Here is a 16,369-nt window from a genome sequence, read left to right on the forward strand (position 1 = left end):
ATTTGAGGCATAGCCACTCATATAGGAGAAAAGCTTTATCTCAGGTTTGGGAGTGCAAGTTACTTTCTATTCAAACATGAAAACACCAGGAGCCTGGGAGGGACTGTGGTGGGGAAACCCAGGACCAGAAGTCTGGCAACTATGCAGCCCAGGCTCCCTCCCAGACTACCAGGCCCTGGGGGTAAGCTGCTGCTCAGGCTTACTCAGCACCTCCCCCGCCTTTAGCTGCAGGGCTGGGCAGGCTGGGAGCAATGGAAAAACCGAAGGCATCTGTCTGCTCTGAAGGAGCAGACAGTGAAGAGCGGGAATGAGGCTGGGGCCCCAGGGCCGGCACTTTCTGGCCCCTGAGGCTCCTGGCTTTCTCCCAGGCTTCTGAGGTCTCCACCCACAGCTGCAGGAGCCTGGGCCCAGGCCAGCCCCCCAGGGTGCTTCCTCTGGGAGCTTTGGACCTTGTCCATCCTGTGAGAACCGCAGAAAGCCCCCATAGGAAGTCAGCTCCTGTTTTGACCTCTGGAAGCCAATCCAAGGCACTCAGGAGCAAAGGAGAGATGGGGACTGTGGGGAGTGGGTGGAAGGACACCAGCCTTGGAAGGGCCTTTCTGGGCTGCAGATCCTGCCTGGAAAATTGCCTTCTGTGTGACCGAACTCAGACAATCACCATCAGGATAATCACCACCACTGGCTCTTGAGGAAACCACAGCACAAAGTTAAGTGACTTGCCCAAGGTCACACAGACAGTTGTGGCAGATTCTATTGCTGGATTATACACGCCTCCCGAAAGCATCCTCTCATACAGCCCCTACATTTCCTACTGTGCAGTGCCCCAGAGGGTTAAAAGACCTCAGGAGGAGACATACATCTTTCAAGAGACCTCAGGAGGTAACAGCACAGGACAGCAATTTAAAGAAGGCCAGGCAGGAAGAAAGATCTGATCATCTTTTAGGGGAACTGTGTGTCCCTTCTTCTGAATTTTATAGGGACTCTAAGGGACATGGCGGGAGTGGCTGCTGCAAGGAGACTGGGAATCTGGTGAAGTCAGCTTGGGGGCTCTACAAGGGGGCCAGCAACTCCCTGGCCCTAGACCAGGACCGGGAGCTGCGGGGGCTCTAGGAAGTGGAACTTCTTATCAGAAGGGGAGGGCAGTGCTCCCAGACTCAGGCCGCTGTGGGGGACCCTGGTAAGCCTCCAGGTGCAGCTGAGAAACACGGCCGCGCCTCTGATGACAGACACCTAGGCCTGGGCCCAGGCTGGAGGTGATGGCTGGTGGCCTGTGTGAAGGAAGGCTCTCAGGGGGCTCCATGTGAGCGGCTGGCGCGCCATCCATACCGTCCTTCCCAGATTCTGAAAGAGTCCCCAGCGTGGGGTCCTGGTCTTCCATCAAAGGCAGAGGCCCAGGAACTAGGCCCAACTCCAATACTGGGGAGACTGCTGCCTTCCCACTTGGGGACCCCAACCTTTCTTCTCAGAAAGAAAGCTTAGCAATAAAACTCCTGAAGCAAAGGGGCTGGAAAACTTGGCCTAAGGGTGGTGGAAGTTGGGAGCTGATGCCCCACTCTCTAGCAGACTCTGGGGGGGAATCACGGGGCAGGCGCTGGGCTGCCTCACACAGCTGAGCCTGTTTCTCCATCTGTGAAGTGGCAGCAGCTCTCTGGGTTAAGCTTCCTTTCACTCATAGTCTAGGCTTAGACTCTAGGGCTCTTTAGGGAGGTGGGCTAGGGGAGGATGCCAGCCTTCTGCCAGAGTTGGGCAAGTCACCCTGCTTTCCCCACCTCCCCTGCCCCCAGTGTGTGGGGAGGGGGTCTTTGGCAGATCCGAGGCCCATTCCCACTTCCTCTTGGCTGCACCCCCATTGTTCCCCTCCCCCACCTCACATGTCTGCAGCCAACTCTTCAATCACAGTCAACTGGAAGGCCCATCTGCTCCAAGACTCCTCTTTCAGACACACTGTGTGTGTTTGTATGTGTGTGTGCCTGTGTGTGCTGCGTCATTCAGTAGTGTCCGAGTCTTTGCGACTCCATGTTCTGTAGCCCTCCAGGCTCCTTTGTGGAATTCTCCAGGCAAGAATACTGGAGTGGGTTACCATTACCTACTCCAGGGGATCTTCCTGACCCAGGGATCAAACTCTTGTCTCTTGCTGTCTCCTGCATTGGCAGACAGATTCTTTATCACTAGCTCCACCTGGGAAAGCCCACACTCCTCTTTTACAGGTGAATAAAGCAGGGCTCTGGAGAAGGCAATGGCACCCCACTCCAGTACTCTTGCCTGGGAAATCCCATGGATGGAGGAGCCTGGTAGGCTGCAGGCCATGGGGTCGCACAGAGTCGGACACGACTGAAACGACTGAGTGGCTTCACTTTGACTTTTCACTTTCATGCATTGGAGAAGGAAATGGCAACCCACTCCAGTATTCTTGCCTAGAGAATCCCAGGGATGGGGGAGCCTGGTGGGCTGCCGTCTATGGGGTCGCGCAGAGTCGGACACAACTAAAATGATTTAGCAGCAGCAGCAGCAGCAGCAAAGCAGGGCCCAGAGATGTCCAGGTCATTGAGAGACTCAGGGACTAAGCCAGCTTCAGACCTCAGGTCTGACTGAGAACTGCACTCTGACCAGCCAGCCACACTGCCTGACTGTCCCACTGATTCCAGTAACTAGCACTTTGCCCTGAGCTGGGATGAAGGGAGGAGGAGGAGGATTCAAGTCACAAAACCCAAGGCATGACCCACCTGGGCACCCCCACTCACCGCACTGCTGGAGGGGTGGGGAGGTGCAGGGTTAGGACCCTACTGGCTCTACTTGGAAGCCCCTCACCAGAGCAAATGCCTATAGCAGTAGGAACACTGATCATCTCGGCTTCGGGGTAGGGCTGGAGCAAGCACTCTGTTCCCACATCAGGAAAACCCTCATCCCAGTGGTGGTGTTGTAAGGAGCAGGGGAGTGGGTTAGCTGATAAAGAATCTGCCTGCAATGCAGGAGACCTGGGTTCGATCCCAGGGTTTGGAAGACCCCCTGGACAAGGGAAAGTCTACCTGCTCCAGTATATTCTGGCCTGGAGAATTCCACAGACTGTATAGTCCATGAGGTCGCAAAGAGTCGGACATCGACTGAGCAACTTTCACTAAAAATAGGAATTCCCTTTAAAATAGTAGTCGGGTGGAGGGCTCTGGAGGGAAGCAAGACGTCCAAGGCTAGCTAAGGGGATCTCCTGCTGGAGTCTTGACCCCGGCCCCGCTCCCGCTCTGGGGGCTCTGTAGACAGACCCCCAAGCCTTAGCCAGGACCTCGCGCATCTTTGGCTCCGCCCCAGCCACTGCGAGTCTGAGCGGTTGAGTCTCACAGTCACCACCAGTCACCACGCTCGCCACCACGCTTTGTCCCCACCCCACCTGGCCCGGGACCCCAGCAGGGCTGAGTCCGCTGCACCAGTGGTGTCTCTCCGTCGGTCCACCCCCAGAGGCGCCAGCAGCCGCGCTCGCCACCCTGGGAGCCACCTCTCCAGGGTGGGACCTCCCGCTCCCCGACCGGTTGACAGGCCCGCTGCGGGACCATCCTGGCGGCGCGATCCTAGAGGGGTCTCTCTCCTTCGCTCGCCTTGGACCTCAGTGTGCCGGTCTGGGAAGGGGTTGTCGGCAGGGACGTCGGAGTCTTGAGCGCGCTTGCATCGAGGTCCCTGCCTCAGCCCGGCTGCGCCCCGCGGCCCCTCCGCGCACCCGGTCCCCTCTGCACCCCGCTCGACTTGCCTGAGGCTGCCAGGCGCCCGACCCTGGCCGGCTGCGAGCCTCCTCCCCCGATGGACGACCCGGACCAGCCACAGACACTGCCCACCAGGGCCTGACTCCTCCTTTCCCCTTCTTTTTAAAGGGAAGTAACCTGACCCGACCACTACTCCCGGGTTAACCCCTGCCGGCCCGCAGCTCCGCCGGGACTCCTCCCCTGCCTGCCCGCAGCCTCCTCGAAGCACCCCGAGGGGAGCTGCTCCAGCGACGGCCCGCCCGCCGGCCCTGGAATTGCTCTTTGGTTCCCCAGGTCTCCAGCTTCCACAACCACTGCCCCTCCCCTGCTCCCCAAACAGTCCCGCCGTGGCCGCAGCCCCAGGGCCCCGCCCCCGCCCACATCTGGACAGCATCTGCCCCTGGGGGAAGGGCACAGAGGCCCACCCTTCGAATTGGGGCGAGGGGAGGGGGAGCCCCACTCATTGAAAAAACAAACCGGGCATCCCCATGGAGATGGCCGTTCCAGATAACTGAATCTCTGCAGCACACAATTTAACATTCGTGATACCGGGGGCTCATCATTAGGAAGGAAGAGAAGCTGCAGGACCTAGCAAAAAAGAAAAAAGCCAGACCAGAGTCAGGGTATGCTGCTTCCTTAGAGGCTGAGCGTCCAGGGCCAAGGCACTCCTCTTCCCTGGGCATCTTTTTACTGGGCAGTATCAGATGATATTTGCACTTTTTCTTTATGGGTGTTGTAACAAATTAACACAAATTTAAAACAACGCGCTTCTTATTTTAGTTTTGTAAGTGAAGTCCAAAATGGATCTCATCAGGCTATGTATATTCAAGGGTGTCCACAGGGTTTCCTTCTGGATGTTCTACAGAACCTCTTCTGGGTATCTGCATTCCTTGGCTTGTGGCCCCCTACCATTTTCAAAGTCAGCAGTGGCCCATCCAGTCTTTCTGTCGTTGTATCACTCTGACATCAATCCTTTTTTTCCCCTCCTGCATCTACTCTAGAGGCTCCTTGTGATTACATTTTGTCCACTCCAATAATCCAAGGTTTCTCCCTATTTTAAGGTTAGCTGATTACCCCATTTTAATTTCATCTGCGGTTTTAATTCCTCTTTGCCACATAGCAAAGCATATTCAGAAAATACAGGAATTAGGACCAGGGCGTTTTTGCGGAGGGGGCAACCACAAAGTTCAAGACACCTTCCAGAATCTCAGATTTACAAGCAGATTTAGAGACCGCCCAATCTAATCGACTTCCTCATCCATTACCTGAATCTGTGGGAGTTTAGCCCTGCACCGCATGGCCCAAAGTGGTTGCTTTTTGACTCACTTGCACTTGCTCTTCCTTTAGAAACGGCACAGTGGGCTAGGATGCTGTAAGTAGCAGCCTCGCTTCCCCTTTCTAATTTGTTTCTGTGGTCTTAAAACAGAATCACAGGTTTATTGGAGAATAGAATTGTATGTAAAATAATAAGTCTGCTCTGAGTAAGACTCTAGCAGCTTTTTTTTTTTTTTTTGGCTGTACCACATCTTAGTTGCAGCATGTGGGATCAGATCTTTTGTGTGTGTGTGTGTGTGTGTGTGTATATAATTATATACATATTTATATATAAATATATTTTTTATATATTTAATTTTATTTATTTATCTTTAGTTTTGGTTGTGCTGGGTCTTTGTTGCTGCATGGGCTTTTCTCCTGTTGCAGCAAGCGGGGGCTACTCTATAGTTGTGGTGCTCGGGCTTCTCATTGCTGTGGCTTCTCTTCATTGCAGAGCAAAAGCTCTAGGGCGTGCATGCTTCAGTAGTTGCAATGGATGGGCTCAGTAGCTGTGGCTCCCAGGCTCTAGAGCACAGGCTCAGTAATTGTGGTTACACGGACTTAGTTGCTCCAAGGCTTGTGGGATCCTCTTGGATCAGGGATTGAACCCATGTCTCCTGCACTGGCGGGCAGAATCTTTACCACTGAGCCACCAGGGAAGTCAAAGAGATCAGATCTTTATAGTTGCAGCATGTGGGATCTAGTTACCTGACCAGGGATTGAACCGTGGGCCCACTACATTGGAAGCGTGGAGTCTTAGCGCCTGGATCACAAGGGAAGTCCTTCTTGCTGCTACTCTGGGGTTTCCTCCTCTCCTTCCAGTCTAATGATGCCTGAGCTCCTCCTCTAGCATGTTTGACATAATCTTCTCTGTGGCTGACAAGCCAAAGAAAGACTCAATGAGGCCATATGGAGAGCATCTTCCATCCTGGGTCCTTGCCTCTCTGACTGAAGGCTCTGTGAGCATTTTGAGAGCAGTACAGAAGCCACTATGGCAGAAGGGCAGCCTGACTTTCTGGAGGGCAGTTTGGGGATGGAAATGAAGGTCACTTTCAGGAATTTAGCCTAGTGTAATAGAATATTTATGGAAAAGTATTTTACTGCAGCTTTATTTATAGTTCAGAAAAAATCAGAAATAGCCCAAATATTCAGCTATTGGTGATCAGTTGAGTAAATTATGGTCTTCCCATATGATGAAATATTATCCCATCATGAAAAACAAATCATATTTTATAACTACTGAATGAAACCATGGGAGAATTTTTTTTTAATCCTGGAGTAGGGAAGTCCTTTATAATATTATGCAAAACCTGAAGCCTCAAAAGAAAAGATTGATAAATTTGACTACCAAAAAAATTTTTTTTCTGCAAAAAACCACCACAAGCAAAGTCCAAGGAAAACTTGAAACCTGAGGGGAAAACTGCAACTCATAACATAGGCAAAGGGTAGATTTCTCTAATATGTGAAGAGCCCCCACAAATAATTTTTTTAGTGGTTAAAAAAAATTATTTAATGAATTTATCTGGCTGTGCTGGATCTTATGTGACACCTGGGATCTCTTAGTTGTTGCATACAAGATCTAATTCCCTGACCAGGGATGGAGCCCCAGCCCCCTGCATTTGGAACAAGGAGTCTTAGTCACCGGAACACCAGAGAAGTCTCCCACAAATCCTTTTTAAATGAACCATCAATGACTCAAATGGAGGAAAATAGGCAAAGAATATAAAGAAACAGTTAATGGTAATGGAAAGGGGAAAATTTCAATGGGCCCTTAAAGATGTAAAGAGATGCTCAATAACTCATTAAAAAGAGTATCTCCAGGGGAATTCAGTGGTGGTCCAGTGGTTAGGCCTCCAGGGCTTCCACTGCAGGGAGCAAGGGTTCAATCCCTGGTCAGGGAACTAAGATCCCACATATCTTGTGGCATGGTTAAAAAAATAAATAACTAAATAAAAAGTAAAGATTACCTCCAAAGATACTATTCTACACTTATCAGAACAGCAAGCATAAAGCTTGGAAACACCATATATTGGCAAGAGTAGGAAGAGAACAAGCACCCACACACAGACACAGCCACACCTCGGCACTGCTGGCTTATGTGTAAACTGACTCAACTCGATAGAGGCAATTTGGTAATATTTATTCAACATCTAAACACAGGTCCCCTTTGACTCAGCACTTCCACTCCTGGAAACGAATCCTACAGATATGCTCACACACAAGCAACATGGGGACTGTATAAGGCTTTTCACTGCAGCAGTGACTGTAGCTGGGAAGGACCTCAACTCCACCAGTAGAGATGGGCTAATTGAATTCTTCTTGTAAGTCCTTGCAATGAAATGTACTATATAGCTATATGTAATGAAATGTAATATGTAGCTATATGTAACAGAAAGTAATACCTACATATAAGAAAGAACTAGGATGCTATCTACAGAACCAAATTCAAGGCATGTTGTTAAGAGCAACAGAGGTTTACTGTATAGCACAGGGAACTGTAGTCAACATCTTGTAATCACCTATAATGGAAAATAATCTCACAAATAGTATATGTGTGTATGTATAACTGAATTACCTTGCTGTGCACCTGAAACGTTGTAAGTCAACTGTGAGTGTGTGAGTATTAATTGCTCAGTCACGTCTGACTCTTTGTGACCCCATTAACTGTAGCCTGCTAGGCTCCTCTGTCCATGGAATTCTCTAGGCAAGAATATTAGAGTTTTGCCATTCCTTTCTCCAGGGGATCTTCCTGACCCAGGGATTGAACCTGGGTCTCCTGCAAGGCAGGCAGCTTGTACTGTCTGAGCCATCAGGGAAGCAACTCAATAAAATATACATATACATATATATCAGATTAGATCAGATCAGTCGCTCAGTCATGTCCGACTCTTTGCGACCCTATGAATCGCAGCACGCCAGGCCTCCCTGTCCATCACCAACTCCCCGAGTTCACCAAACTCATGTCTATTGAGTCAGTGATGCCATCCAGCCATCTCATCCTCTCTCGTCCCCTTCTCCTCCTGCCCCCAATCCCTCCCAGCATCAGAGTCTTTTCCAATGAGTCAACTCTTCGCATGAGGTGGCCAAAGTACTGGAGTTTCAGCTTTAGCATCATTCCTTCCAAAGAAATCCCAGGGCTGATCTCCTTCAGAATGGACTGGTTGGATCTCCTTGCAGTCCAAGGGACTCTCAAGAGTCTTCTCCAATACCACAGTTCAAAAGCATCAATTCTTCGGCGCTCAGCCTCCTTCACAGTCCAACTCTCACATCCATACGTGACCACAGGAAAAACCATAGCCTTGACTAGACAAACCTTTGTTGGCAAAGTAATGTCTCTGCTTTTGAATATGCTGTCCAGGTTGGTCATAACTTTCCTTCCAGGGAGTAAGAGTCTTTTAATTTCATGGCTGCAGTCACCATCTGTAGTGATTTTGGAACCCAGAAAAATAAAGTCTGACACTGTTTCCACTGTTTCCCCATCTATTTCCCATGAAGTGGTGGGACCGGATGCCATGAACTTCGTTTTCTGAATGTTGAGCTTTAAGCCAACTTTTTCACTCTCCACTTTCACTTTCATCAAGAGGCTTTTGAATTCCTCTTCACTTTCTGCCATAAGGGTGGTGTCATTTGCATATCTGAGGTTATTGGTATTTCTCCTGGCAATCTTGATTCCAGCTTGTGTTTCTTCCAGTCCAGCATTTCTCATGATGTACTCTGCATGTAAGTTAAATAAGCAGGGTGACAATATACAGCCTTGACGTACTCCTTTTCCTATTTGGAACCAGTCTGTTGTTCCATGTCCAGTTCTAACTGTTGCTTCCTGACCTGCATATAGGTTTCTCAAGAGGCAGGTCAGGTGGTCTGGTATTTCCATCTCTTTCAGAATTTTCCACAGTTTATTGTGATCCACACAGTCAAAGGCTTTGGCATAGTCAATAAAGCAGAAATAGATGTTTTTCTGGAACTCTCTTGCTTTTTCAATGATCCAGCGGATGTTGGCAATTTGATCTCTGGTTTCTCTTCCTTTTCTAAAAACAGCTTGAACATCAGGAAGTTCACGGTTCGCATATTGCTGAAGCCTGGCTTGGAGAATTTTGAGCATTACTTTACTAGCATATGAGATGAGTGCAATTGTGCAGTAGTTTGAGCATTCTTTGGTATTGCCTTTCTTTGGGATTGGAATGAAAACTGACCTTTTCCAGTCCTGTGGCTACTGCTTGAGTGTGTATATATATATATATGAAGAAAAATAAAAGGGAAGGAGGGAAGAAATATATGCTATTCAATTGATTCTAAGATAGTCTAGATTGTAAGACACACAATTATTTTATGTAACATTATGTCTCTCCCTTATGAAAGTAACAGTGCTGCTGCTGCTGCTAAGTCACTTCAGTCGTGTCCGACTCTGTGGGACCCCAGAGACGGCAGCCCACCAGGCTTCCCTGTCCCTGGGATTCTCCAGGCAAGAACACTGGAGTGGGTTGCCATTTCCTTCTCCAATGCATGAAAGTGAAAAGTGAAAGTGAAGTCGCTCAGTCGTGTCCGACTCTTCTCGACCCCATGGACTGCAGCCTACCAGGCTCCTCCGTCCATGGGATTCTCCAGGCAAAAGTACTGGAGTGGGGTGCCATTGCCTTCTCTGATGAAAGTAACAATGCTACCAATTAAATATGGCATGCCATCTTTAAAAAGAAAACAAAAAGACGTGTTGTTAACTAATGAAAGCTGGGTGCAGACTATTGTTCAAGTAGTTTATCAATTGTATCCTAAAAGGGGAACAGCACATGATTCATTTTCACATAATGTATACGATGGCTCTTTAGATTGTCTTGCAGGTGGGCCCTGAGCCCCTAAAGGACAGGGTGGGAACAAAGGTTTCAATATGTCCTTGGGTCCTTTTCAATGTTGAACCACATGAATAAGCTGGCTATTCAAAATATAAAGAAAATTAGAAGTATAAGACAGGAAGAGCAGAGGATTAATAGATTTTATGATATAGAAATGTTTCAACTTTTATGTTTATGAATGAAATGATTTGATGTTTGGGGTTTGCTTTGAAATAATCCAGGTGAGGTGAGGAAAGTCAGGGCTGGTGGCTCAATACAACATGATTTAAAATAGGGGTGGGACTTCCGCAGTGGTCTTCCCTGGTGGCTCAGAGGTTAAAGCGTCTGACTGCAATGAGGGAGACCTGGGTTCAATCCCTGGGTTGGGAAGATCCCCTGGAGAAGGAAATGGCAACCCACGCCAGTATTCTTACCTGGAGAATCCCATGGACGGAGGAGTCTGGTGGGCCACAGTCCACGGGGTTGCAAAGAGTCAGACACGACTGAGCAACCACTCACTCACTCACTTCCCTAGTGGTCTAGTGATTAAGAATCCACCTTCCAATGCAGGGGACAACTCCGGTTCCATCCCTGGTCTGGGAACTAGATCCCACATGCCTTGGGGCAACTAAGCTTTCGTGCCACAACTTGAGAGCCTGTGCACAGCAACTTAAGACCTGAGGCAGGCAAAAATAAGTAAAAATATAAAATAGGCGAGGACTTCCCTGGCTGTCCAGTGGTTAAAACTCCACACTTCCACCACAGGGGGCGCAGGTTTAATTCCGGTTTGGGAAAGATTCCCACCCCACCGACCCAGGAGAGGTGCAGCCAGGAAAAAAGAAGAGGGGGAAAACAGAAATAATGTTCAGTAGTTGAGGATTGATTAAATAAATTATGGTTCTCCATGTGAAAAAAAATACTATGCCACCTTTTACAAAATAATAAATCATGTTTTAGAAGAACTAGAAGAAGCTGTTTTATTAATAATTGTGGAGTAGAAGACTTTTCTAAGTATATATTATATAAAGCTTAGAAGCCACAAAAGGAAAGACAGGAATTTGACTCCACAGAAGCAAAAAAAATCTCTGCAATGCAAAAACCACCACAAGCAATGTCAACAGGAAAACTTCATACTGGGGAAAATCTATTACCTTTATCTTAATCACTACTGGAGCTTAAAAGTAGCTACACTGAGAGTTCATTATATCATCATTATATCTTGTAATAGAGTTAAAAATAATTCAAGTATATACAAACTTGTATGGTAAAAGACAATTGTTACACTGGACTATAATATTTGCAACAAATACAACAAAGAATTCATGTCAATAATGTTCAAAAAAGTTCCTACAAGTTGATCTTTAAAAACAAAGACACCACAGTTGAAAACTGGCAAAACTCACTGAAGAGGAAATAAAAAAGGCCAGCTGTCATATGAAAAGCTGATCTACCTTAGTTGTATCCAGGAAATACAATTTCAAAACAGTGAGATGTCATTTTTTGCCCATGATACTGGCGAAGGTTTAGATTATCGATAGCATCTAGAGTTGGCCAGGGTGTGGGGAACTCACATTTTCATACCCTTCTGGAGCTCTTCGGAAATGCTCTGACCATCTGAGAGAGCAAAATGGCCAAGACCTATTCACAATTTGGCCACCTAATGCAAAAAAAAAAAAACTCATTGGAAAAGACCCTGATGCCGGGGAAGATTGATAGCAAAAGGAGAAATGGGTAGCAGAAGATGAGATGGTTAGATAGCATCACCAACTTAACAGACATGAATTTGTGCAACCTCTGGGAGATAGAGGACAGAGGAGCCTGGTGTGCTTCAGTACATGGAGGTGGCAAAGAATCAAACTAACAATTCACATGCATATCCCCTTTGACCCAGTGACTCTGCTTTGGCAGAATTTATCTCAAACCCAGGGGAAAAACAACCAGAACGTAAAAGATGTGGAGGAGGAAGTTTATTGCAGAATTCATTGTTACAAAAAAAAAAGGCCAGAGTGTCCATAGAGTGCCATTTAAACAAAGTATTGGGTTGGCCAAAAAGTTCCTTTGGGTTTTTCCAACTATGGATAGGTTGGAGGCTGGGGTTGGAGGAGGTTGGGTTTTGGGGGTGAGAGGGAAGGGAACCAGAGTGTAGCTTGGGCTGGGGAGAATGGTGCTGGAGTCAGCACTTCTTGGAGCTGAGAATTTTTTTTCTTTTATTATTTCTTGTTTCTGTTGTTTGCAAGAATTCAGTTTGGGTTTTATTATAAAATTGATTAAAAACACATTTTTTGGAAAAAAAGAGGCGGGGGGACAAAGAGCAGCTTTTGGAGCAGACTGTCTGGGCAAGACCGGAAGTGGAAAAGAGCCTGTTGTTGTTGTGGAGCCCAGCGGGGTCCCAGGCGTGGAAGGGACAGGATGGACTGGGAACCTAGGGGGAGGCACAGAGGTCCCTGAGGCAGGGATGAGAGGGAGGGAGGCCCAGGAGGGCAGGGAGGCAGGCTCCCAGCTTAGGGCTCCCTCTGCATCCCCATCCTCCACATCCTGGCCACAGGCTGCCCCCAGAAGCCACCCCAGGGCAGGGCAGAGTGCTCCCAAGGAGGTCAGCTTTACGGGCAGATACATGGCTTCCAGTCAGGGTCTGACATAAGCTGGGCAACTATCTTGGGTGCTTACTTAACCCTGACCTTTACCTTCCTTGTCTGTAAAATGGGAAAAGCCTCTCGTAGAGCTGTTGTGAGAGTTACTCAAGGAAAGCTGTGCGTGGTGTTTACTGACGTCCGGCCCACGGGAGGCCTCAGTAACGACTCACCCCGTGGTGATGTCTGTGCAGGGCTCGTCTTTGGCCCACTTGGCGTGGCCCATGCCTCCTCTGGCCGTGCCTCTCCTTTGGGCACGTCAGCCTCCTCCTCTAGAGACGCTCAGCTCCAGGGGGGTTTCCCCTTCTGCCCTCTCGGCCAGCCCGCTCGCATCTCTTTTCAGGCCCTTCCATCTCCTGAAAGTGCCTTTTTCCTGAGTTCCCTCCTCTCCCGTCCACTCTGAGAGCACCAAGCTTCTGCCCGCTTCCCACCCTCAGTCTTTTCCATCCGTCCCCTTCTGCAGGCCTCCCTTCCTCGCCCCCAGCCTGAACCCACCGCCTTCCACCTGCCGATCTGTGAGTCTCCTTTCCCTGTGCAGTGGGTGAACCTCTGGAACTGCCCGTTTTCACCCTGCACTGATGGTTTCCTAGGGCTTCTGTAACAAATCTCCACAAACTGGGTGGCTGGAAACAACAGTAATGTATTACTCACAGATCTGGAGAGCAACCAGCCTGAAATCGCAGCGGCAGCAGTGCCCCCTCCGAAGGCTCGGGAGGGGTGCTTCAGTGGCTTGTCCAGCCTCTGGTGCTTCCAGGCGGTCTATGGCCTGTGGTTGCCTCACTCCAGTCTCTGCCTGGGCTCACAAGGCCCTCAACTCTGCTTATCTCCTATAAGGACACTTGTCATTGGATTTAGGGCTCATCTGAATAATCCAAAATAATCTCATGTAAATAACTAACTTAATTACGTCATGTGTACTAAGTTGCTTCAGTCAAGTCTGCCTCTTCTCGACCCTATGGAACACAGCCCGCCAGGCTCCTCTGTCCACGGAATTCTCCAGGCAGGAATACTGGAGTGGGTTGCCATTTCCTACTCCAAGGGATCTTCCTGACCCAGGGATCGAACCGGCATCTCCTGTACTGCAGACAGATTCTTTACCATCTGAACCATGAGGGAAGCCCATATAATTACATCACATCCCCTTTTTTCCAAATAAGGTCACATTAACAGGTTCCCAGTACTTTGGCCACCTCACGCGAAGACTTGACTCATTGGAAAAGACTCTGATGCTGGGAGGGATTGGGGGCGGGAGGAGAAGGGGACGCCAGAGGATGAGATGGCTGGATGGCATCACTGACTCGGTGGACATGAGTCTGAGTGAACTCCGGGGGTTGGTGATGGACAGGGAGGCCTGGCGTTCTGCGATTCATGGGTTCGCAAAGAGTCGGACACGACTGAGCAACTGATCTGATCTGATCTGAACAGGTTCCAGACATTGGAGCTTGGACATATCTCTTGCGGGGACATCTTTGAACCCAGTAGACTCAGCAGTGTCCTGAGGCCTCCCTCAGCCCTGCCCCCAGCCTCTTCCAGTCCAGCCCCCGTCCACTCCCCACGCAGTTCACCTGAGGCTCACCCACTGCTCACCCCCAGCCCTGCACCACAGCCTCCCTCCCCACTCCCACACACACCCAGCACGAGAGGGAAAGTCGCAGGCATCCTTCCCACCCATAACCTTCACGGCCCCTGGGAGACCTGCTCCAACCTGTCTAGCCACCCAGGGCTTCCTCCTCTTGCTCTGGCAGCCTGAGACCTTCTCTTGAACTTCCTTCTCTGAAGCCCCAGACACTGGACAGTCAGCCCCTTCTCAGCCCCAGGGACCTTTCCAGTCCCAAGTCTTCACTTTCCTCACACGTGAAGAGGAGGATCTGAGAGGCCCCTCAGGCTTCAGCATTCTGGAATTTCTCCTCTTCAGCGCCCTCAGGAGGCTGTGGGGCCTCCACCACAAGGCCCTGCCCCACCCACCCCCACATCGAGGCCCAAGCTGTTTCTGAAAGAAGTCAACCTGACCTTGGCCTTAGTCATGGGAAACGGGTCTGTCCTCTCCCTGGTACTTAGATCTGCACAAAACACGGCCCCCAAGACAGGCTATCCACAGGAGAAGTGGGCCATGGGCTTAGAGGTCACAGGAGCCTCCACCAGGCTCCTGCCTACACCTAGCTGGAGGTTTCAGGAAAGGGTCAGCCCAGACCCTGCGTCCAGCACTGATGCTTGCAGGGGGTGGGCTGTGTGGACAGCGACAGCTGAGGATTAGGCTTTGTAACTGGGCTGTGACACTTATTGTTGTTCAGTCACTCAATCATTTCTGAATCTTTGCAACCCCACGGATGCAGCATGCCAGGCTTCCCTGTCCTTTTCTGTCTCCCAGAGTTTGCTTAAACTCATGTCCATTGAGTTTATGATGCCACCCAACCATCTCATCCTCTGTTGCCCCCTTCTCCTCCTGCTCTCAATCTTTTCCAGCACCAATGAATCAGCTCTTCATATCAGGTGGCCAAAGTATTAGAGCTTCAGCTTCAGCATCAGTCCTTCAAATGAATAGTCAGGACTACTTTCCTTTAGGATTGACTGGTTTGATCTCCTTGCAGTCCAAGGGACTCTTAAGAGTCTTCTCCAGCACCATAGTTCGAAAGCATCAATTCTTCAGCATTCAACTCTCCTTATGGTCCAACTCTCACATCCGTACATGACTACTGGAAAAACTGTAGTTTTGACTAGACATGACACTTATTAGTTGGGCAAGAAACTTCTCTGCAGGCAGTAATAGCACTTTACCTCTTGGGGTTGTGGTGAGATTAAGTGAGGAAATACACGAAAGGTCAGGCGGCTGGGCTCTCTTTACAGGCAGCCCAGGGCTTCCAGCCTCTGTCTGGGCTTGCCTCTCCCTTCAACCCCAGACCTGAGCCTCCTGCCCAAGACCCTAGGGCTTAGTGATGTGATGATTAAATGTTTAACATTCCACAGGTGAGGGGGATGTGGGGAGCTTGAAGGGTTTGTGTTGATTTAGCTTCTTCCCCAGTACTCTTGCCTGGAAAATCCCGTGGATGGAGGAGCCTGGTAGGCTGCAGTCCATGGGGTCGCTAAGAGTCGGATACAACTGAGCAACTTCACTTTCACTTTTCACTTTCATGCATTGGAGAAGGAAATGGCAACCCACTCCAGTGTTCTTGCCTGGAGAATCCCAGGGACAGGGGAGCCTGGTGGGCTGCTGTCTACGGGGTTGCACAGAGTCAGACACGACTGAAGTGACTTAGCAGCAGCAGCAGCAGCTTCTTCCCATCTCTACACAGTCCATGGAATTCTCCAGGCCAGAATACTGGAGTGTGTAGCCTTTTCCTTCTCCAGGGGATCTTGCCAACCCAGGGACTGAACCCAGGTCTCTTGCATTGCAGGCAGATTCTTTACCAGCTGAGCCACAAGGGAAGCCCCTTCCCATCTCTAGGGTGTAACTAATCCCTCCTGTCCAAATTCAAGCTACCACAGGAAGAGGAGTTGGGAAGAGATGGTCTCTACCTAATAGACATGATGGTGCACAGAACTGAAAGAGCATGAATACTGGTCAGAAGTGGGAACATAACAGAGAAGTGCTAAATAAAATGTAGCTAATCACACACATGTGTGCTAAGTCACTTCAGTTGTGTCTAACTCTTTGCAACCCCATGGACTGTAGCCCGCCAGCCTCCTCTGTCCATGGAATTCTCCAGGCAAGAATGTTGGAGTGGGTTGCCATTCCCTTCTTCCGGGGATCTTCCTCACCCAGGGATCGAACCCATGTCTCTTACATCTCCTGCATTGGCAGGCGAGTTCTTTACACTAGCTCTTTACATACTGACATGAAATGATCGCCAAGGCAGATTCAGTGCAGGAGAAT

At 49.4% G+C, this 16,369-nt stretch overlaps 1 protein-coding gene across 1 annotated transcript in view; it reads right to left on the reverse strand.

Annotated features, from left to right (window-relative positions):
* Positions 1-3,896, reverse strand: part of ANPEP (alanyl aminopeptidase, membrane) — a 29,432-nt gene extending 25,536 nt beyond the window's left edge. The window contains exon 1 of the mRNA XM_005895148.3: positions 3,737-3,896. The gene's annotated coding sequence lies outside the window, so the exon portion shown is untranslated. The remainder of the gene's footprint in view (positions 1-3,736) is intronic.
* Positions 3,897-16,369: the final 12,473 nt, after the last annotated feature.

Source organism: Bos mutus, chromosome 21 (assembly GCF_027580195.1).
Source record: "Bos mutus isolate GX-2022 chromosome 21, NWIPB_WYAK_1.1, whole genome shotgun sequence".
In the NCBI taxonomy this organism is placed as follows: Eukaryota; Metazoa; Chordata; class Mammalia; order Artiodactyla; family Bovidae; genus Bos; species Bos mutus.